We start from the raw sequence: 22,278 nt of genomic DNA on the forward strand, positions 1-22,278 counted from the left end.
TGATATAAACAAGAGTGAGTGTGAGTTGCAACAGGCCTCAAGGCATCCAGGCATAGACAAGAAATGCTTTGGATAATGGGTAGACCAAGAGGAAAATCTCTATGGCTGTACTAATGAGGTAAAAGGATACACAGTACTAAATGTTAAAGTTTAACAACTGTTTTCTGACAACTCAAGAGACAGACAAAAACTTAACAGAATGGATGATCATCATGTATAAGACAAGTTATATATTTGTGGCCTACATGGCCTTTTCAGAAGTCCCGCTCTCTTATTTGTTTTACACTTTTGTGATGATCATGCTGATGACCCCCAAATCTCCATCTTGTCATCATGATCTGTCCTAGCCTCAGACCGCAAGCTGTTTAACCTCTAGCCATCTCCCCATGATGTCCTACAGGCATGCCAGTCAAGAAATCTCATCCTGGGTGAGCTCCACCTCCTAAGTTGCCTGTCTCTACTCATACCATCTTCTCATTTTCCCAAGGATGACGCCTAAAAGTTATTTTGGAATCCACATTTGCTTAGTGGGCACACCCAAAGCCTCTCGGTTTCAGGCCCTCTTCTCTGTCACTACTACCCAGTTCAGGCCTTCTCACCGCTTCCCTGGAAGAGCCTCCATGCTATGTTATTCTTTCTGGCTGGTCTGCTTAGCTTCTGTCTCTCCCCTCCATGTACTCCTACCCATGGCCACCAGACTCGCCTTCCCGTTTAGGGAATGACATATCTAATGTCATTTTCCCTGAAAAATGCAAAATGGTGTTCCCCACACTACAGGATAATCTATGCAGAGCATTCAAATACTTTATGGTCTGGTCCCAGCTTTCTTTTCCAACCTTATCTCTATCTCTTGTCTTCCTTCTCAAGCACCCCACCCATTTCTATTCTAACACACTGTTAGTTTTCCCACACCCACACATTTGTGTGAGACTTTCCCAGTGTTCAGAATGCTCTCTCCTTACTTTTGTCCACCTGGAAAACTACAGTTTTAAAGTTTAAGACCCACTTTAAATGTCACCACCTCTTGAGTGAACCAACAAAGCTTCCTAGACAGATCTACACATATATCTCTGCCCGGGGTCCCCTTGGACACCGTGCTGAGCACACGTCACCAGGGACTAGAACTAAGGACATATTGTGGGTCTCCTCCATCATATCATGCATCCCACTGTAAGGCAGGAACTGCTTCCCATTCATCTTTGTGCCCTTGTTCTTTTCAGAGTGACCAGCTCTATAAATGTGTGTTAAAGATAAAGTATATCCAAACAGCTGTTTGTGATCCTTATTTTCCCATGGCTCTTCTTCCAACAACTTCTTTTCTTGGTGATTACAAACATTTTCATGTACTTTTGAAAGCCAAAGTCTGCCCAGATTAAGACGAGATTCTCTATCTTCTCACATATTAGTTTTATTTCTCAATTTGATGGAGGCATTTCACACACTACAGAGAATGGAAGCATAGTAAGTAGGTAGGCTCCTAAGGGTGAGTCTAGCCTTACAAGCTGCCGTACCACACAGAAGGCACTGCAATGAACTGATACTGTAAACTTAACATGAAAACCTTCCTACTACATGATTGTTAGAAGTCGCTCTAGTAAAAACTTATGAGGAATTCTTATTTCAAAATCATGTGTTATTATCCTGAAAAGGTCACAATTTATTATTTTTCCAATATTCAGGAAATACAAGAATCTGACCAGAAATTTTCCCATTTCTGTATTTCTTCACATTTCCTGACGATGCCCCTTATTAGCAGCCCTGACAAAACAAAAGCCACTTGTAGGCTAAGTAGGTTGTTCCTGGAAGTTGGCATCTGGCTCTATTTGGAGTCCTGTCTAAAGAATAATGCCTCAGAGCACCTGGGTGGCTCAGTCGGTTGAGCATCTGACTTCAGCTCAGGTCATGATCTCACGGTTTGTGAATTCTAGCCCCAAGTTGGGCTCTGTGCTGACAGCTCAGAGCCTGGAGCCTGCTTCAGATTCTGTGTCTCTGTCTCTCTCTGCCCCTCCCCTGCTCACACTCTGTCTCTCTCTCTCAAAAATAAATAAACATTAAAAAAAAGAATAATGCCTCACTCAGAAACATGTGTTAGAGGCTTATTGGCCGCTGATAATATTTATTACCTCTATAATACAGTTCTCAACTTTACTCTTTTATTTCCCCTTAATTAGTTTATATTTATAAATCTTGTAGTTTCAAGTAGATTCCCTCCACACTTCAATATACCTTTCTTTTGAATTCCTAACAGAATCTACTTGGGAGTGTGCTTTAAAAAATAAGTTTTGGGAGTTTTAATTTTTTTTAAATGAGGATACCCAAAAAAACTGAAAGCAGGGATTCAAAGAGATATATGGACACCCATGTTCATAGCAGCATTATTCACAATAGTCAAAAGTTAGAAGCAAGCCAAGTGTCCAACAATGAACGAATGGATAAACAAAATGTAGTATATCCATACAATGTAATATTAACAGCCTTAAGGGGGGAAGAAAATGCTGACACATGCTACAATGTGGAGGAATAGAAGATTTTGGAACTAATTAAAGATCAAAAATCAGGTAACTAACCTAAATAGTAATAATTTCTTTTAATAATAACTCAAAAGTACCATTATGTCTTGCAAAGCAATAAAAAACACTTCACAAACCTACTTGGACCCAAGAAACAACTCTTTCTCAAATGATGGCATCTTCTTATTTTTATGAGATCACTGGGGGTACACGGCGATGAGTGTGGTAATGGGACATGCGGCAGTTGCCAGACTAAACACCAGAGGAAGTAGAACTCCCTGCCCAGTCACTGTACTGGGTAAATGCAGCTCAACCCAAGTCTAGAAGTAAAAAAGCCAAAGCATTATATTCTTGGAATGTAACAGCACAGGAAAAATTTTAGAACAGAACAGAACCTACATAACAGGTAGCAACTTAGAAACTTTTAAAAAATTAATGCAGACTCAGGTCAGAGAGTGCTTAGGATGAGTACTCCCTGCCCAAATGCCCCATTTCCAAAGCGTTGCTGTGGAAGACAGAGAAGTGACCGTTGTAACTCACAAGCCCAACAATACCATGGTCCCCCTGATCCTGTAGCTCTGTGAACTCAATAGAACAACTTCTGTTCCTCAGTGGAACATGCAGCCCAGGGGGTGTAAGTACCACTGCTGACCTGTCCTAGGCACTCTCTCCTACATGATCATTTAGCCGTTGTCATGCTTTGTATTTGTAAATTATCTGTACCCTTATTCAGCAGTCTTGTCCCCCAAATACGATGGTCCCAGTTAGACTGAAGGTTCTGAAGCAGAGCACTGCTGAGCATCCCCAACACCCACAGCAAGTTGTGGAAGCCAAGATGAAGCACTCTTCTTGCCTGATGTTTCCTCCACCATCTCCAGACAAGTATGTCCCCCAACTTCCCTACTGTAATCTCCAGGTGTAGGAAAATGTGGAGAACCATGAAAAGTAGATCCCAGGAAGATCCCAATAGATCCCAGATGTCAGGCTGAATCCACACAGACCCCAGACATCCTAAAAGCAGCAGACACCTCTCTTCTTGAGCTGGCAAAGTTAACCGAGCAGCCTTCAGCAGGAACCATCTCCAACACAAAAACAAATATTACATGAAGTTCAAGAAGAAAGCCTACAAAACAAAACCCCAGTGGAAACCTCCAATAGTCCCCTTTTTTGTTAGGTTACACAATTTATAACTGGATCCCTCTCCTCCCTCTGCCTGTCGACATCTCTCTCTGCCCACACTCATTACATTTCCAAAATGATTTTTCCGAGTTAAATGAACTTCACGTCTCATGCTCTACTGCGAATGCTCTTAACCTTTTTGGAGGTCAAAATCTTACTGAGAATCCCATCAAAGCCTTGGCTTTCTCTGCAGGAACAGGCACAATTTCAAGGAATTCACATATGTCCTGGGTCCCCTGGAGGTTAAAAACCTCTGTCCCAGTGGCTGCTTCCTTCCATTTCCATTCTATGTTGAGTTTGAGAAACATTTGGCAACCTACCTCCATTTGTGAGAATTATGTAACTAACAAATTTCAAAAATCCATAAGGACTCCTTTTGATAGGGTGGCCCATCCACCCCACTGTATCAAGACTCTAAGGGAGATCACATAAGCTCAAGAGGTTCAGCCAGTCTGACACACAGCAGCCCTGAAGGATGACTCCCTCCCAGATTATGATACCTGCTCCCTGTGACTGCCCTCACACAGGTACCAATGTGACTTTGTGGGGACCGCTGAGACTCAGTCTGTTACAATTGGCATCAGTTGCCACAGGCAAGTCATCACAAGAACCTGACCTTGGTAAGCACATTTTACACTTGAGTGCTGTTCATCCGGGTGACACCAAGCGGGGGTTGGGGAGGCAGGAAGACACACAGTGACAGTGACAGTGCCAGAGCATGCTGCCAGGCATGGCCCCCCACCCCACAGGCTGCAGAAGCTGCCTCACCCACACAGAGAGACTGAGCCCACAAAGCCAAACTTCTGAGCTGCTGCTGAGACTCCCATAAAAAGCAATGCTATTTCTAACCTCCCTCACCATGGAAAAATACACATGCCACCAAGCAACCCAGAATCTCTGAAAGGTTTATTTTTATACTCTTCCCCACGCCCCCTACTCTTACCTCCCCCACAAAAATTTTAGGTGGAAAATTTGCTAGCTTTTTAGCAGTTTGACACAACTGTGCTAGGCATGGGCTGACAAAGCTGTTAGCACACTCTTTTTGATTTTAAAGCAAAATGAAAAGGTATTTTTCTGATCCAGCCCTGAATGAGTCTACTTTAAGAAAATAATATAGTCCAATAATAGGAGGACAGAATCCAACAAATTAGGAAAAGAAAATTTCCCAAGTTCCCAGACCACAGACAAAAATGACCGAGATAACAAGTTTCTCTTCCCTGTCTCTAAAAGTGGTGCTCCTGCTTGTTGGACTTCCTCTTCACATTGCTGGTTTTTCCTAATTCAAACATGGCACAAAGCATCCCTGATGCTCTTGCTGAGTTTTGATTTTTCTTTTGCCACTCTTAAACTTAAATCTAAAGAATGAGGGGAAAGCAGTGAGATGGACTTCAGACCTGAGGTCCCTGACACAGAGGAGAGAGAAGGGAAAGGAAGTGGGAAGCAGGAGGGCCTGAATGAGGCCTCGAGAACCCAAAAACTCTTTCGGAAGCCCAGGGGCAACCCGGAACTAGTCAACCTGGGATCCCTCCCAGGACCCCTCCCACTGGGAACTTTGGTGTCACTTCTCTAATGACAAACTAGAAGGCCAGAGAGGCACCGGTCCACCACTGTCTGGCTTCTCACACAGACAGGAAGTTTCAGTGCAGCCTTTGAATGATCCTAACCTAATTGTAAAGCAGAGTTTAAATTTTCCTTCAAGTTAGGGAACCTCCAGCACAATATGGTCATTTATACCACAGCTCCAAATGTTTTTGTTTGATCACATTTTCACAGTTTAATCTATTTTACTGCACATGCCAAGGAAACATCTGGAGAAAATAGGCATTGCTTTATTTACCAGTGTAGAAGGCAGGGACCTACACTCAAAGGTGTTGCTTCTCCCAGCACTATTGATCCTCTTTGGTTTTTAAACTTTAAAAGTTTAAATTTAACACAAAGCCAAGAAGTCAGGAATGCCAGGCTGGTATCTGAGGTGATGTTTTAATGCTGGAGTATCTCCCCACTGGGACCACAGGTCTTATGCAGGAAGACTTTCACAAGGCTCCCAATTCCTCACCAGCTACTTCAGGTCCTTTAAGGACCTTAAAGGAAACCAAAAGAGAGGTGGGATTTTCCCCATCTGAACCTTTTTCATCTGTGCTGAGAGCCAACCAGATCTAAGTCTGAGATTTCTTCTTTCATGACAAAGACAGGAAATGGTGCAAAAAGCTTGAATTAGGGATTTCTTCACCTATATCTCAGAGGCACTGTGCTCAGTCAAGTCACCAGCACCAGCAATCCACCACACCTGGCTCCAGCAAGAAGATGCCTCAGGAAATTCCTCAGCAAACCTCCTTCACCCTGAGAGAGGACAGAGAGGTCTGCGCCTCTGCTCCTTCTCCTCCTCTGATCCTGCCAGCACATGGTGCTTGAGTAAGAGCTAGTATTTGGATGGCAAATAACTGGCATTTTATTGAACTCCCACTATGCATGAATGCCGAATGAGGCATCTTCACAAAAATCCCACAAGATAAATATTATTCCATTTAAAGATGAGAAAAGCTCAGACTCAGAGAGGCTTAGGACTTGTCAGAGTAAAAACGTGAATGAAAGTGGCAAGGACAGAATTTGAGCCAAAGGCCGTGTTTCCAACTACACTTTACAAATGTGACACACCGAAGAGGCATCTGTCTTCAAATTTATCGGAGAGGTTAAAATTCTGAAATACATTTAATAACAACCTAAACATGGGGACCCAACTCCATTTTAGAACCAAGTCCAAAAAACCCACTGTTCAGTAAGACAAGCACATTCTGCAGTTAATGCAAAAATCCAGCCAAGTAATTGAAGCACAGTGGTAATGCCACCTGTCCATCTTATCAGCACTTAGGAATGTCTCACGGTCCAGCTGTGAGCTTTGAGAGACAGAATTTTACAAGTAACAAAGCAAATATAAATTCCAGGACAGTCAGCTGTAAGAACCTATTTTAGAGGTGTGAAAGTTCTTGCAACACCTCAGAATCCAAGTATGTGCTTGAAAGTGACCCGAGATACACAAAGCAACATGCAGTTCTGCAGACAGGGGTCTGTTCTTCAACTATTCTAATGTTCATAAGGAGCAACAAAGCTTTGTATTTCATTTAAAATCCATATAGAGGAATGTAGTCAAGAAAAAGTTTTCCATTACCAATTTTGAAAGTTGCTTAAAATAGCTGACAGAATGAGGTAACTCCATATATGGGGGGAAATCGGGTTTTTATGTAATTTGCAAGTATATGTCTACATTTGTCAAAATTTTATAAATAAAGCTGCACTGTCCTTAGGAGCATAGTCCAGTGGTAGCTCTGGTTACCCAGTAAAATTCTAAGTGAAGATGGTTTTAGTTTTCGGTAAGTAAAATTAAAGAGAACTGTATCTGAGATGATGGAAAAGAAACTAAGTTATGCCTGCACTCTCTTCGGCCCTGGTAGAGATGAGTTGCTGCCTCCCACCTTAAGGTGGTGGTGGGTATGCCAAATTATGGAAGAAAAATAGCACAATTCATCAACACTCACCAAGTAAGGGAAGGTAAGGGATTCTCAAAATGCTGCCCTATGAGGCAATAAAGAATCACATGAATAAGAAATATTTCATCAGTCACCGAATATATCTTTAAGGCACATAGCTGGAATACTCCCCATGAAAGCTTACCACCTACCCTGGAATAGCACATCAAATGGGCTTGAAATACCTGATAGTAGAATATCTGAAAATAAAGGATCTGAATAAAATATCTGAAAGTAAAGTATATTTCAGATACTTAATAGTAAAATCCACTCAGGAAAGAAACACATACAAATTGCACCCACTCAACAACAGAAAGGAAATGCACCCAACATGGACTCAGAGAGTGTGGGTTGTTACATACCGCGGGCTTCATAGCACTTAGTTTTAGGAAGGGTCCACACTATGAAAAGTCCATTTAAATTCAAGGGTCTGTGTGCCTCAGTGAGGGAGCACATTAATAGATTGCCTCATCTATTTCCAAATGCAACCACAAATAAAAAAGCTTGGATATGCTCCAGTGGGGGAGGGGAGTGTCTTTATCAATTCATTTCATTTGACAAAAGTTCTACTGAGCTCCTTTGTACCAGGCACTGCTTTAGGCAGTAGAAGGGAAGGAGGGAGATTCTTGCCCTTTTAAAGCTTACATTCTAGTAAGAAACTTGGAATAAACAATGAGTCATACCTGGCATATTACATTTTAGGAAAAAGTTGCACCTTATATTTTACAGAGTTTCTTACTTTCCTGAAGACCCTCATGTATTTTTTCATTTAATGTTCCCTACAGCCTAGCAATTAGGCAGAACAAGAATCACTAAAATCAATTAAGAGTTGACAAAACAGAGGCACCAAGAGCTAAAGAGGTACACCTAAAGTGAAAAGCTCAGGGCAGGCAAGCTGAGGCAGGGTAGGATGCTCCTGGCACCCTCCCAGCACCTTCACTGACTGTCCCCCAACAAGGGCAGCCTTTGAATTGATCTTTGGATCTGAGGATGTCCAGAGATGACCAAAATACATAGGGATCACCTAAGCTTCCAGATAACCCAATGCTCACCCACTCTCCAACAGAAACACACAGGCACACAAATGTAAGACCAAATGCAGCAAATTAGGTCACCCCCGCCCCCCCCCCCCACTTCACAGTATAAACCATACAGGCTATCAATACAGGGAAAGAAAAACCTACCCACCTGATGTCACAATAGCTAAGAAAGAGAAAGGAACTAGTATTTATTTAGTGTATGCTATATGCCAGATGCTGTATTAAGTATGATGGCTCATTTATTTCTCATGGCAATCCCACTGTTATCCTCATTTTATGAAGTAGGAAATCAAACAAAACAAAGAATTTAGAATGAGAAAGAAAGAATCCCATTTCCCACTGACCTTAAATGTTTTTAAGTATCTGGGCTTTAAATGCTCAGGCTCAGCAACAAATACAAGTTGAACAGTAAGACTATTTTTTTCAGTAAATCTAGAAATACATATTTTATATACATTCACAGCCCAAAGTGAATTATAAACAAAAAAGAAAAGCCACATTCAATCTGATATCATGCAACTTTCCTCGTACCAGAAAAAACTAAATTAGTAAATAGTTTTTGTGCCTAGAAATTACACGACTTTCTTAAGAGGTTAGCACTGTGACAAGCTTTGCTTCACAAACATCAAAGAGAAGAGTCTTAAGTTCTACTCACCTTTTAAGCTGTATGAAAAAGATGTGAGTTCTTGAAAATGGTCCAATCAGGAGATAGCAGTGTGATGTTACAAATATAGAGCTTGAACTGCTAAAAGGAAAAATAAAGAATTTCAGTGAGCCATTTCATGGTTTCTCTTAACAGACTATCCCTTTCCCCAAGTTCCAAAAAACAGTTGAGCCACAATTACTAAAATGAATAAAAGAAGAACACAAAGATAAGCATCAAATAATGAAGAGAGAATTACAGCAAAAAAATCTCAGATAAGGGACATGACTGAGCTAGGGACAAAATCCCCCTATCAGTTCTCTAGCATCCACAAGGGGCCCCTGTTCTTATCTTCCAAACAAAAGAGATATGATTCATTCTCCAAACACACAGACCTTTTCTTCAATGAAGGACCAAGAACAAATTATGAACAATGTCCTTATTGGATTTGGAGGGTGGGGGGGGTTCTAATCATAGACGTACTAAGTATGGCTCTGTAAAGCCCACTTTCTTTCTTAACAGTCCAAATCATCTTGTAAGCACATGGATCCACACAATCCTTAACTGTAAAGAGAGGCAGGCCCAGTGGCACCTTTTTCCTCCCATGCAATATGTTTAATTTTGCGGAAGCAACACTGACCCCTGCTTAGTGAAGACCCTAGGGTGAACATCCATGGTTCTGTCTGAAAGACTTGTCTTTCCACCTGCCCTTCACCTTGCAGGTAGAACATCCTCCAGTCTGGAGCTCTAGACTTTGTCCAGTTCCAGTTCACACAATCTATCACGATCATCCTCACCCCAACTCGATGAGTATGCTCTGTGTGCATCACACACTCCAGGTCATATAAGGTGACTGCCTTGTGCCTTACAAAGCAGTTTCAGGTAAACTCAGTCAGCTCTGCCTCAGATACCACAAGCACCTCTCAGCACCCAGCCTGCCAATGTGTAGGATTACACTCCTGTCCAAGGTTGAATAAGCTACCATCTGTCTAGTTTGTGTGCTATAGTGTACCCTCCAGGAGACTTGTCCCTCAAAGTGTGTTCCTGCCATATGTCACTCCTGGGTGATCAGCCAATGCTAAGACATCCGGACAAAAAATAACTACGTCTAGCCAGAGGATCCTGAGAGATTCCTATGGAGGTCCACCCTGAACACATGAGCCAAACAGGTCGCTGTTTTTATGTAACCCCTTACTATCAATACTGTGAACCCACAGATATTACTTTCTCCTCCTGTTTTCTATCTGCTAAGAGAAGAAACAATCCACTTCTGGTTTTCCAAACAGTAGTTTTTATTCCCCAACTGGGACTGCTATCATCAGTCTTCCTAGGATTCAAATGTTCAGATTAATTGGGAAAAGAAGTTGGTCAAATAACCAGAAATGTACCTTGGTGGGCAAAATTACTCTTGAGTGCAGGCAAACCTGTGACTTGCTTCTAACCAACAAAATATGGCAAAAGTAATGACATGTCATTCCCTTGATCAGGCAATGCTATATAAGACTCCATCTCAGCAGACTAAAGAGTGACAGACTCCCTTTCTAGCTCTGAAGAAGCTGCTATATCGTGACAGGGCCTGTGAAAAGGCCACATGGCAAGGAACTGCAGAGACCTCCAGGAGCTGAGAGAGAGATATCCAGCAAAGAAAAAGGAGCATCAGTCCGATAGCTACAAGGAAATGAATTCTGTCAACAATTTAAATGATCTTAGAAGTGGATTCTTCCCACTCATACCTCGAGGCCCACACCTTGACTGCAGACTTCTGAGATCCTGAGCAAAGAACCATTTAAGCCATGCCCAAACTCCTGACCCATGGAAACTATGAGATAATTTATGGGTGCTGGTTTAAGACATTTTTATGGCAATTTGTTATGCAGCAATAGAAAATGAATTTAACTTCATAATTAAGTATAGGGATATACTTAAATACATATATATTACATGCATCCGTAACTGGTACAACTGAACAACGCTTCCTACCTGCCTCATCCAGCCATAAGTGAAAATTTATTTCTCCTTCTTGACAATGAGCTCCTGGTGGACAAGAACCACATCATCATCATCCTGGCATCCCCTTAGAGTATGTGACACCTGGGAGGGCCTTAACATTTTTTTTAAATAAACCAAATTAAAAGAGTTATGATTTGTCGATCTCTGGGTTTACTGCAATAAAGCCAAAGCAATAGAATTTATACAATCCTTCAAAGCAGAGCTCAGAGCCTCTAAATTAATTTTTTTATGTTTTTATTTATTTTTGAGAGGAAGAGAAAGAGAAAGAGAGAGAGAGAGAGAGCGCGCAAGTTGGGGAGGGGCAGAGAGAGAGGGAAACACAGAATCTGAAACAGACTCCAGGCTCTGAGCTGTCAGCACAGAGCCCGACACAGGGCTTGAACTCACAAACCTCAAGATCATGACCTGAGCCAAAGTCGGACGCTCAACCGACTGAGCCACCTAGGTGCCCCTAAATTCATTACAAAATAGGTGGAAGACACAGCCTCATGCTCTATCCCCAAATGATGAATCCACAATTACTCCAGTACAGGTTAATTCACTGTACCTGTGAACCTGAGTCAATGCTTACAAATGTTTCTCAGTAGTCACTACTTTTGCCAAATACCGCTGCCACTTTTCTGGCATTTAGCTAAAGGTTAAAAACAACAACCACAACAACAAATCCCTAAGAAATTTTCCAAAGTAAGAATTTGTGACTCACTCTTAGTTTTCCATTCATATCAATCATTCACTCCCAACCAAAATGGAAAAACCTGTGTAAGTCAAAAAACCCAACTCTAATTATGAAACAAAATGCTAATCCAACTTCCTGACAAAAGGGCTTTAACATTTTTTTATTTTTAATTTTTTAATGTTTTTTTTTTATTAGTTTTGAGAGATAGACAGAGTGTGAGCTGGAGAGGAGCAGAGAGAGAGGGCGACACGGAATCTGAAGCAGGCTCCAGGCTCTGCGTTGTCAGCACAGAACCCAACACGGGGCTCGAACCTGTGAACCCCAATATCATAACCTGAGCCAAAGTTGGACACTTAACCAACTAAGCCACCCAGGCACCCCACGATTTTTTTTAAACTGATGCTTTTTAATTCTTTTAAGCAAGATTTTACTTAAGCCCAATTTATTTTTTTAGTGGGTATTTTTTGGTTTGTGTTTGTTTGTTTGTTTGTTTTGAGAGCAAGTGTGTGAGCAGGAGAGGGACAGAGACAGGAGACAGAGAATCTCAAGCAGGCTCTGCACTGTCAGTGCAGGAGCAGGGCTGATGCAGGGCTCGAACTCAACGAACTTTGAGATCATGACCTAAGCTGAAACCAAGAGTCGGACACTTAACTGATTGAGCCACCCATGTACCCCTTAAGCCCTGTTTAAAATAAAAGTTGCATATGTAAATCTATTGTTTCTGCTCTCCTTAAGAGATAAATTACTGTTTTTTTATTATAAAGAAGACTGTGACTAAAGCTTTATTTTAGATTTTGAAAGGACTAGTTTAATAAAAGAGTGATTTTCAAAACATTCAAATCAGTTAAATTACTTAAAAGACCACAAAATAAAAACTTCATTCACTACTCTCCTGAAATCTATATGCATGATTGTATTATATATTCCAACTCCCCCATAAATCACTCAGTAAACCTTAACATTATCTCCAGGGTTTACTCCCTGGTGCTGAGCCTCTCAGGCAGCAGATTTCTCTCACTCAAGCCAAGAAAAATGAAAAACACCAGTTCCATGACATAGGAGGCAGAGAATTTCAATAAATTCACCTCTTCTTCTCAGCATAATTTTAACTCTCTTGGGCCCAACTCTTCTGTGTGAAAATAATCAATGACCCACTACAGGGAACTGAAGGGGTCACTGAGCTGACCCCTCCCCGTGCAAAGAAAGAAACAGACGCAGTTTATAGTCCCCACCCTGTTCCCTCCACCCTCAGCTCTAATAAGTGCATGCCTTTTCCATAATCTCACAAATACAGCTCAACACAAACTCCAGTGCTTCAAAATAAGAAGACTGGGCGTTAATATTATGCCCCCACAAAGGAAATTAAGCCTTCAGAAGAATGTTTCACCCAAGAGAAAGACCCTAAAAAGAATTAATGAACATAGACCCTCAGAGAAGATGCTGGAAGAGTTCTTCACACATGTACCATACCATGCTGCTCTAAATGTTTGAGGAATATTAAGTGATATTCCTAAGTGATAAAGTATGGTCCTGTGGGGATGATGATCTCACTAGCCTCAAACCATCTTCTTCTGAGTGCCATGTTCCTGACACGTTTCCAGAAGTTTACCTAGTACTGTAGGTTGAGTGGCCACAGTTTGAAAACCATGAGCTAGTGAGAGGCAGCGCAAGAGGCAGAGTTGCAGATATTCCTGGAAAGTAATATGAAGCAAGGAGGTCACCTCCCTTGCCCCAAGGAGATACATAAGTGGCAGTAGACTGAAAAATCATAAGGGAAGAGAGGCGCATTTCTTCTTAACCTTCACAGCATTCTCACTCGCTTTAAAATAAAGGAAGACATTTGTTGCAGACAAAGGTTAAGAGAGAAATCTAGTTGCATGCTTTCTTTCTCTAAAACAGGTCTGGCTCCAGCTAGGAACTGGAGTCATTTAAAACACAATGATGCCTGGAGACGAGAGAGCCATTTTGTGTAAATTATAAGTCGGGAGAGGAAAAAACACAAAGTAGTAGTTAATATACTTATTTGGTGCTACGGAAACAGATCAAGAAAAACAGAAAACAGAGGTCTCCTTCCCAAAACTGTACTTGCTCTACATCAGTTTTCAGAAATGTTGAGACGTTCCTTAAGGATGGAACTACACTTCTACCACAGATGCATAAAAATTTTTATCAGGCATGTCTTGAGGGCATAAAAGGCACGTGTGCATTTATTCAACCCATAACTGCCATACAGTTGGTGTCTTTCTCTGGGGGACTGAGTTCAGAGTAAACTGATGCCAAGAAGTATTGGGCCAGAGGTATGTTTTTGCAGCCCAAGTACCAAGCTCAAGGATCTCTCACTAGCTGACTCTGCCCTGGGGAAGGGTCAGGCAGTCAGGGAGCACCGCCAGCAGCCTCCCGGCAGAGCCCAGGGTGAAATGCAAAGCTAATGAATACAGGCTCCAGCCTCAGGGCCAGAACTAAGAGTTTGACAAATTGCATCTTAACAAAGCATCACCGATCATTTCATCCCTGCCTTTCAAAATCCAGGAATGCACTTGAAGAGGGCGGCTTTGGGCAACTCCCAGCCAACAACGAAGCCAGCCAGGACCAGGACTATCGAGAGGGATCCCAAAGCCAGCCGCCTTCTGTCGGCTGTCTAGCTTACTTCTAACAGAGATTCTGTTCCCAAAATAGAAACGAAGGACCTCTTTAAAGCAGATGCAACAAAGAAACAGTCCCACTTTGCTTGCCAGGAAGAAATAAAGCACGGCGATAGCCACACCCAAAAGTCATCTTTTGGAGCACAGAGGACCGTACAAGGGGACCTTTCCTGGGGTATAGCTGAAGTGGCTAGCCTTCTCAAAGACCTGCCCCCAAAGACCCTCACGGGGTGCGAACACTGGAGTAAGGCAGTGCAGGGGGGCTCCCACACTCACACTTCCTCCCAGCCAGCGAAGGACAGGAACAATTTCGAGGGCTGCACTCACAGGGCAGTGGAGTGGCCAACGGACCTTCACAGGCTTCCCTGCCCCGCCTCACCCTTCAACCAAGGAAAATCTTTCAATCAAAGCAAAAACAGTCCATCTGCCTATGGCTAAACAGGTAGGTTTTCCTATCTTCCCTGCTGTTTTGGCTTGAGCTCTTCAGGCTGCAAAAGTTCTGAAGCTCCCACAGCTAAGCTTTATAAAGGCCTGAACTACCTACGAGGAAACTAGGACAAAGCCACCCTTGGGCAACCCTGCACAGCAAGACAGCATCAAAGCCAACATGGCATCCCAGGCTCCTGCCGGGTAAGGTGACCGACGCATTCACGCGCGCACAGATGCACATGAGCGCGCACGCACAGTAGTAGGCACGCGCACAGGCACGCGCTGAGTACGCTTGGAAAATCTTAAGATGGAATGCTTCAGGACCCGTAAAGGCAGAACTAAATGTTCCAAAGCACAAAAGGTGAAAAAAGTTTTCAACAACGCTAGCATGAGCCCCTTCAAGAAACTATAACAAAGGGGATGATTTCTTTTAAGTGACATTCAAATCCAACAATGAAGTTTCCTAGATATTTCCAAACTGGAGGGGGAAAAGACAAAGGCTGACACCTCCACAAAAGATCACAAAATACTTTAAAGTAATGAAAAACTTGATAATTGTTAGGATGTCCTTGGAACCACAGTAGAGGGGACGGCCATCTTGCCAGAGCAACTCAATGAAAAGCCCCCTAGCAGCGTGTCAGAATGAATTGGAGGTCAACCAATCACCGAGCGACAGCACGACCAGACACGAAAAAGACCCACCCGGACCTAAACCCGGAACCGGGGCAGCTTAAAAACCCCACCCCACCACACCTGGGGGCGACTTCCCTGACTCCTCTCTCTCTCTCTCTCTCTCTTCTCTCTCTCTCTCCCTCCCTGAGTCACGGGACCTCGCCTGAGACCTTAGTTCCCAAATAAAGCCTTTGACTGATAAAATTTGTTAGCCTCTGACTCCTATCTTTACCCTGCCTTACGCCTGACCCTAACAATAATGACTGGGAGACATCAAGATCCTCTTTTGCTTCTTAAGCAATGAAGTACTGTCTCATTTCTCAAGCATCCTGGAAGGAGTTCTCAGGGTCAAATTATACCCTTTAAAGCATACTAGTGAACATCCAAATGGAGATGTTACCATATCCGTTACAAGCCAAAACAGGAATCAAACACTCAAGTCACTATCGCAGGAACTCCATGAGCATGTGGACTGGGAGAGTAAAAGAGCCACAGGCACAGCCTGCCCTGAGTTCAAATCCAGATCCACCACTTACTGCTTGCAACACCAGGGCAAATCACGTCATCTCTGAGACACAACAGCTAACAAATAAAGATAAGGTTATCTACCTTGCAGGTCAGGGCACAGTGTTAGAGAGACTGTAAGGGCCTTAGTATTTGATCATAAGTATTAATATAGTCAAATGATAGAGCAGCATTGCTTCTGAACAGAGGAAACTGGATGCTAATACATATGACTCATAACAGAAGTACCTCTATCCAAAAGTCCCCCTGGTTTACCTCACCCTCCACAGTCCTCCTCACTCAGTTTTCAGTGTTCTGGGCTGTCTGCATATACCCTTCCTCATGTTTACTCAGGACTCCTCCATGAGAATACCAACTCTTAAAAACAAGTCTCACATTTTCTGGGTTTTTAATACAATACACTTCCTTCCTTGTACCCCCCAACCCACCCACCCACCGTGCAATGCCCAACCATACGTGTATCTCCATAGCTGGCATTCCCCAGAATAGCAGCCTCAGAGGAAGACTTGAGGTAAACTCCCACCTTTCACATCTTACAAGCTCTCACACTTGATGTCTCAAGCCCTGTCCCTTTGTGTGAGTGAGAAAGAAACCAAGGAGCAGAGGAGGTGAAGCATGCTGACCAAGTCACACAGATCAGTCAAGTCCCAGGGGCAAAGACCTGGGCCTCTTGCTTCTCCCACCATGCCATTGGCATCTGCTTATTACAGAGCCTACCTCATAAGAAAGAAAAATTGCCACTGACATTATAAAGATAAATGTCCAAATGACCCACATATCCTACCACACAGCACTGGGCCCTGAGACTTCAACATGCCTGACAGCAAGGCAGGCCTGCTTCAAGAAACAGCTCTGCATACTCAGGATTCTGAGTTCTGGCCCAAGTGTTCTGTTCTCTGCCCTTTTTGACCTCCTGTTTGGATACTTAATTAGTTATAACAAGAAAAAATTAAACAGATAAAGATACTCAGGCATCTCGGTCATTCATTTCTAGGTAATAATAGCAACAATAACCATAAAGCTAACATTCATTTAACCGTTGCTCAGTGCCTCCCACCGTGTGGCACGCTATGTATGTTATCTCATTTAATCCTCACAGCAACCCTGTATGGATGTTATTAGTATCTCCAGTTGACAGAGGAGACAACCAGAGTCTAGAGAATTAGGTGATTTGTCCAGGGTCATTCAGCTATCAAGAGGCAAAGCCAGGAGTTGAGCCCTATTCCATCCTACTAGCAGATCCACAGAGAAATCAAAACAAATGGTTATAGTAAGAAATAAAGCACAATGAGGTATCAAAAAAAGAATATGCTTTGTTCTTGGGAATTCCTTTGAAAACTAAGGTGTATTTTTGTTGTAATATTCTCTTCAAACTCAGACTTTATGATTCTGTTTGGAAACAGCAACAAGTCATTCACCAATAAGCACACTTCTTTCAGACCCTTTTGGTCACTTCCTGTGAACACTCCACAGGCAGAAACAAATGTGAATACTGTGGAACCACACTGGCAGATGAGAGTCCTGACCCCCAAAGACTGGCACAATGGGAGGGCACAGCGAGGACTTCTCAGGAGCCACAACAGACTCAGTCCCAGCCTGGTGAGGCAGCAATATTTTTGGAGACCCATTATGTCTCAACTTTTCTACCACATACCATCAAAAAATAAAAAGGACCCACATTGTTATTTCTCTGAAATTCTAAAATTTAGTATGGAAAACAGGACAAACATAAATAAGTCTGTGCTGTTATCATAAAATGTCAAGACTGGTTTCATATGCCAAAGATAAAAATTGTTCTCAATATTTTACTGACCTCTATTAATATTTAACATTAAATATAGACCTAATTCTCTGTAGAAAGCTGTTTTATGCACTAAATCCCTAGTACTATGAGGGAGCAATGCTAAATTCCAGGAAGAGACCAGAGAAGTCACCATGTCATGTGAGGTGGAAAGAAGAGACCCAAGTATGTCAAACTCCACACTCAAACTCATTAACCATGCACTCCACTGGCAGGCTGTATGAGCACCCACCAAGTGCCAGACACGATTCCAGGCACTTGGGCATATCAGTGAGCAAAACAAGGGTGGAGAGTTGAATGATAAACCTACTCAACAGGTAAATTAAGCAACTTGCTCAGAAATGGTAAGGGCCATGTAGAAAGGCAAGGGCAGAGCAGAACAGAGGACAGCCAGTACAGCCAGAAGGAAACAGTGCCAGAGAATGCTCCCTGAGAAGGTGATATCTGAGCAAGGCTAGAAAGGGGTAAGGGGGTCTGGCACATGGATGTTTGAGAAACAACATTTCAGAAAGGGGTCCAGGAACAAAGAAGCAGCGTGGCTGGATGGAGTGAATGAGGGCAAAAGCATCAGGAGATGAGGTCAGAGAGGCAGTGGGGGGTCACAAGAGCTTGCAGGCAATTGTAAGGACTTGGCATTTACTCAAGAAAAATGAACATCTAGTGAGTCATGCATTCATTCAACAAGGACTTACCAGATGTTAAACATGCCAAGCCCTGTGCCAGATGCTAAAGACATAGGAACAGAAAGAAGGTTGAGAAGAGGCAAAAACTAGACTCCTCAACCTTCAGTGGTAGCTAAGGTCTTCTTCAGTACACTAAGTAACCAAGAGTACATGCCTGGAACCTGGAAATGAGCATTCAGTGGGCTCAAAGGATGCCTCTCCATCCTTTACACGTATACAGGTCCTGAGCATTTACCATGAGAACACCAAAAATACAGAAGATCTGAAAGTTGTATAAATCAGCAGTGAAGATCAAATGAAGTCCAAAATCATTTTAGTCTTGACTTTACCTCATTAGATTCTAAATACTTAAATCTATTGGTGGTATTATGATAGCTCTATATCTACAATGGTTTAAACAACATAACACCCTATATTTCCCAATATTTCTAAATGGCAGAATGTTTACTCTTCATTGATAGCTAGATATTTATTTGTAATTTTGGTAAAGTAGGCCAATGATAAACCTCTGTTTGGTCTTTCTCCTCTATTAAACTATATAGATTACATCTTCTTAATACTTCCTCTGTAACTCACCTGTGATACTAGTCATTTTGTACTTTCAAACACTTTAATACATTTATTTGTGTATATATACATACATCTATACACATACATATATATGAAAATGCATATATGTATATACATACACTGAGTTGTGATATTAAATATCTTTATATACAAATGTATATAAACACATGTATAACTTTTTTTTAAGTTTCTAAAACCACTACTTAGACTTATTACATGAACTACATTCTATCTTCTCTTCTTTTGCACATCACTTTTCAAATGCTGGTGTGACCTACTGAAAGGATTTCATGACCTGCCAATGAGTTGTGGTGCTAAAACACTAGTCTAAGCACTTAAGTAGTTAAGGCACTGAACTGATTAAAAACTATTAATTAATTAATTACCTCACATTTGTCACATCACCTGTCCCCTATTTTGTCCACCTACCCTCAGAACCTGCAGAGAAGACCAAACTCTAGTCTACTAGTAAAACTTTAGAGTGTCCTAAAGGATGATCCTTCACAGCACAGTCCTGCAAGACTCATGACTAACCAGAAAGCAGAAAGGAGCTAACCGTTCTCTGCTGGAGGCAAATAGAAAATGTATCTGCACTATATGTGCATGAACTTATCAAATAAAGTCTCCAGTATTCTGAAATAACTTAATGAAAACACATTCTATTGCTAAAGGATTTTTTTCTTTGGCTTCCAGTGCTTTGATAAACTTGTAAATGGTCATTAAAATAGGACCAGTATTGGGGCGCCTGGGTGGCTCAGTTGGTTGAGCGTCCAACTTCAGCCCAGGTCATGATCTCACAGTTCGTGAGTTTGAGCCCCGCGCCAGGCTCTGTGCTGACAGCCTGGACCCTAGAGTCTGCTTCGGATTCTGTGTCTCCCTCTCTCTCTGCCCTTCCCCAGCTCATGCTGGCACTCTGTCTCTGTCAAAAATAAATAAACTCAAAAAAAAAAAAATTAAAAAAAAAAATAGGACCAGTATAAGGTTGCCTAAGTGGTTCAGGCGGTTAAGCGTCTGACTTCAGCTCAGGTCATGATTTCACAGTCAGTGAATTCGAGCCCCACATGGGGCTCTGTGCTGACAGCTCAGAGCCTGAATCCTGCTTCAGATTCTGTGTCTCCCTCTCTCTCTGCCCCTCTCCCACTCACACTCTGTATCTCAAAAATGAATGAACATTAAAAATTTTTTTTAATAAATCAAATGGGACCAGTATAAGCACCACTCTGCATTCCAGTGTAGGACAGATTCAGACTCAGAAGGTCTGTAGTGAGCCCCAAGATTCTTCATTTCCAACAAGCTCCCAGGGGATGCCAATACGGTGGTCCAGTAACATACCACTGAAAAGCACTGGGTCATTTACAGATCTAGGTAGCCCTCCTTAGCCCCCCTAATAATATATGTTCAAACACATAGCACAGGGTTCTTGGGTGGCTCGACGGTTAAGCATTTGACTCTTGATTTTGGTTCAGGTCATTACCTCATGGCTCATGAGACGGAGCCCTGCATCAGGCTCTGCACTTACAGTGCACAGCCTGTTTGGAATTCTCTCTCCCTCTCTCTCTGCCCCTCCCTGCTCTCGCGCTCTCTCTCTCTCTGAATAGATAAATAAACAAATACATCAGAGGTGCCTGGGTGGCTCAGTCAGTTAAGCATCTGACTTTGGCTCAGATCATGATCTCAAGATTTGTAAGTTCAAGCCCCATGTTGGGCTCTGAGCTGACAGCTCAAAGCCTGGAGCCTGCTTCAGATTCTGTGTCTCCCTGTCTTTTTCTGTCCCTCTCCCGCTTGTGTGCGCTCGCGCTCGCTCTCTCTCTCTCTCTCTCTCTCTCTCTCTCAAAGATGAATAATAAACATTAAAAGTAAATAAATAAATAAAAATACTTTTAAAAATACATCAAATACACAGCAAACCCCCCCAGCAGACAGCACCTGCTGCGAAGGTGGTTTAGGTGATATCCGCAAGCATTTTAATGTGGGCTTCAGGTGATGGCAACCCATCAATGGTGGTAATAGAAAGGGCCACAGGGAAGAATGAAGTGAGGGAGTTAAAGAAACACAGAGAGGAAATCGGCTTGGAAAGCAGGACCGGGCCACCTACAGAAACCTATGACGATTCACAGATGAAAAGATAACATCTATTTGGAAGTAACCCATATAATACCAACTTGGATACACTAAAGGTTAGCCATGCTATGTCTAACAGGCTTGCTAGAGCTCCAGCTGGCTGAAAAACATATATTGATGATGAAAACCATCATTCAAAAAAAAATGTCCACCTACCATATTTTATTTGAAAGGAACACAGATGTTTCAGATATTCCCAAGTTAATTGGTCCTTTTAACTGAAATTAGATACATGGTTCTACTACATCATTAGAGGTCAAGTTTAGAACATCAGCCAATTGCTTATATTCCAGTAGGTCACAGTTGTTTTTATTTTGTTTTTTAAGATTTTATTTTTAAGTAATTTCTACACCCAGTGTGGGGCTCAAACTCACAACCCTAAGATCAAGGATCATATGCTCTACTGACTAAACCAGCCAGGCACCCCTGCTGTTGTTTTTAAATTACTATATTCCTCTTCATTTTACACAATTCTTAGAAAATATTTCCCAGCCTTTTCTCCATCAAATCATCAAAAAATAACTATTGGGAATTGAAATTCCACCCATTTGGAGGTCACTATTACCCAACTAAAGTCTGGACATGCTGTTCTACATGTTACTGAATAAGGGTAAAAATAAAATTCCAGAAAAGGCAAAACCTACACTTTTTACCTAGAGCCTTCTCTTATTTGAAGCCATGCAGCCTTTCCTCATTCTTGTGGGTTTCATTAAACTAAGAAGCACAGAACACTGTAAACTGATTTGCTACTTTCCATACCTGCTGCCAAATTTCCACTTCTGCAAAACCAATTTCAATCAAAAAAAAAAAAAGGGGGGGGAAAGTTAATCTAATTCTTCACATGGTCCAATTTATTCAGAATTGAGGTAAAAAGTTGGAAGAAAGGAAAGCAGTAATTGGCAAATAATGCAAACGTTAATTTCTTGTCTTTATTTTTTAAATCGGTACATTGTCTCAGAATCGTTTCCTCCTCTTAGCTCTGGAAAGTTTTTCAAATGTGGACATTGCCAAACAATGACCTTGTTATAAGCCAAAGTTCAGTTATTTTAAGGAATTTACTACCTTTTAGCCGAACGAGTTCTCATGGAAATCCTTCCAAACCACTAACTTTGTTAAGAATTTTTACACGTTTACAATATAATGCTGTATAGCTTCTAAAAATGTTAGGGTTTTACTCTGTGCACTACTTCCGCCTTTAAGAAAGCAGTATAATCTAAAATTGGTGATATAGGAAAGACAAAGGGACACTTAAA

The 22,278-nt window shown here is 42.0% G+C and overlaps 1 long non-coding RNA gene across 2 annotated transcripts in view; it reads right to left on the reverse strand.

Annotated features, from left to right (window-relative positions):
* The window catches only part of LOC122232511, a 185,456-nt gene that overhangs the window by 119,572 nt on the left and 43,606 nt on the right, over positions 1-22,278 (reverse strand). For both annotated transcript variants that reach the window (XR_006209831.1, XR_006209830.1), the window contains exon 2: positions 8,909-8,998. This is a non-coding gene — a long non-coding RNA (uncharacterized LOC122232511). The remainder of the gene's footprint in view (positions 1-8,908; positions 8,999-22,278) is intronic.

Source organism: Panthera tigris, chromosome D3 (assembly GCF_018350195.1).
Source record: "Panthera tigris isolate Pti1 chromosome D3, P.tigris_Pti1_mat1.1, whole genome shotgun sequence".
Taxonomy (NCBI): Eukaryota; Metazoa; Chordata; class Mammalia; order Carnivora; family Felidae; genus Panthera; species Panthera tigris.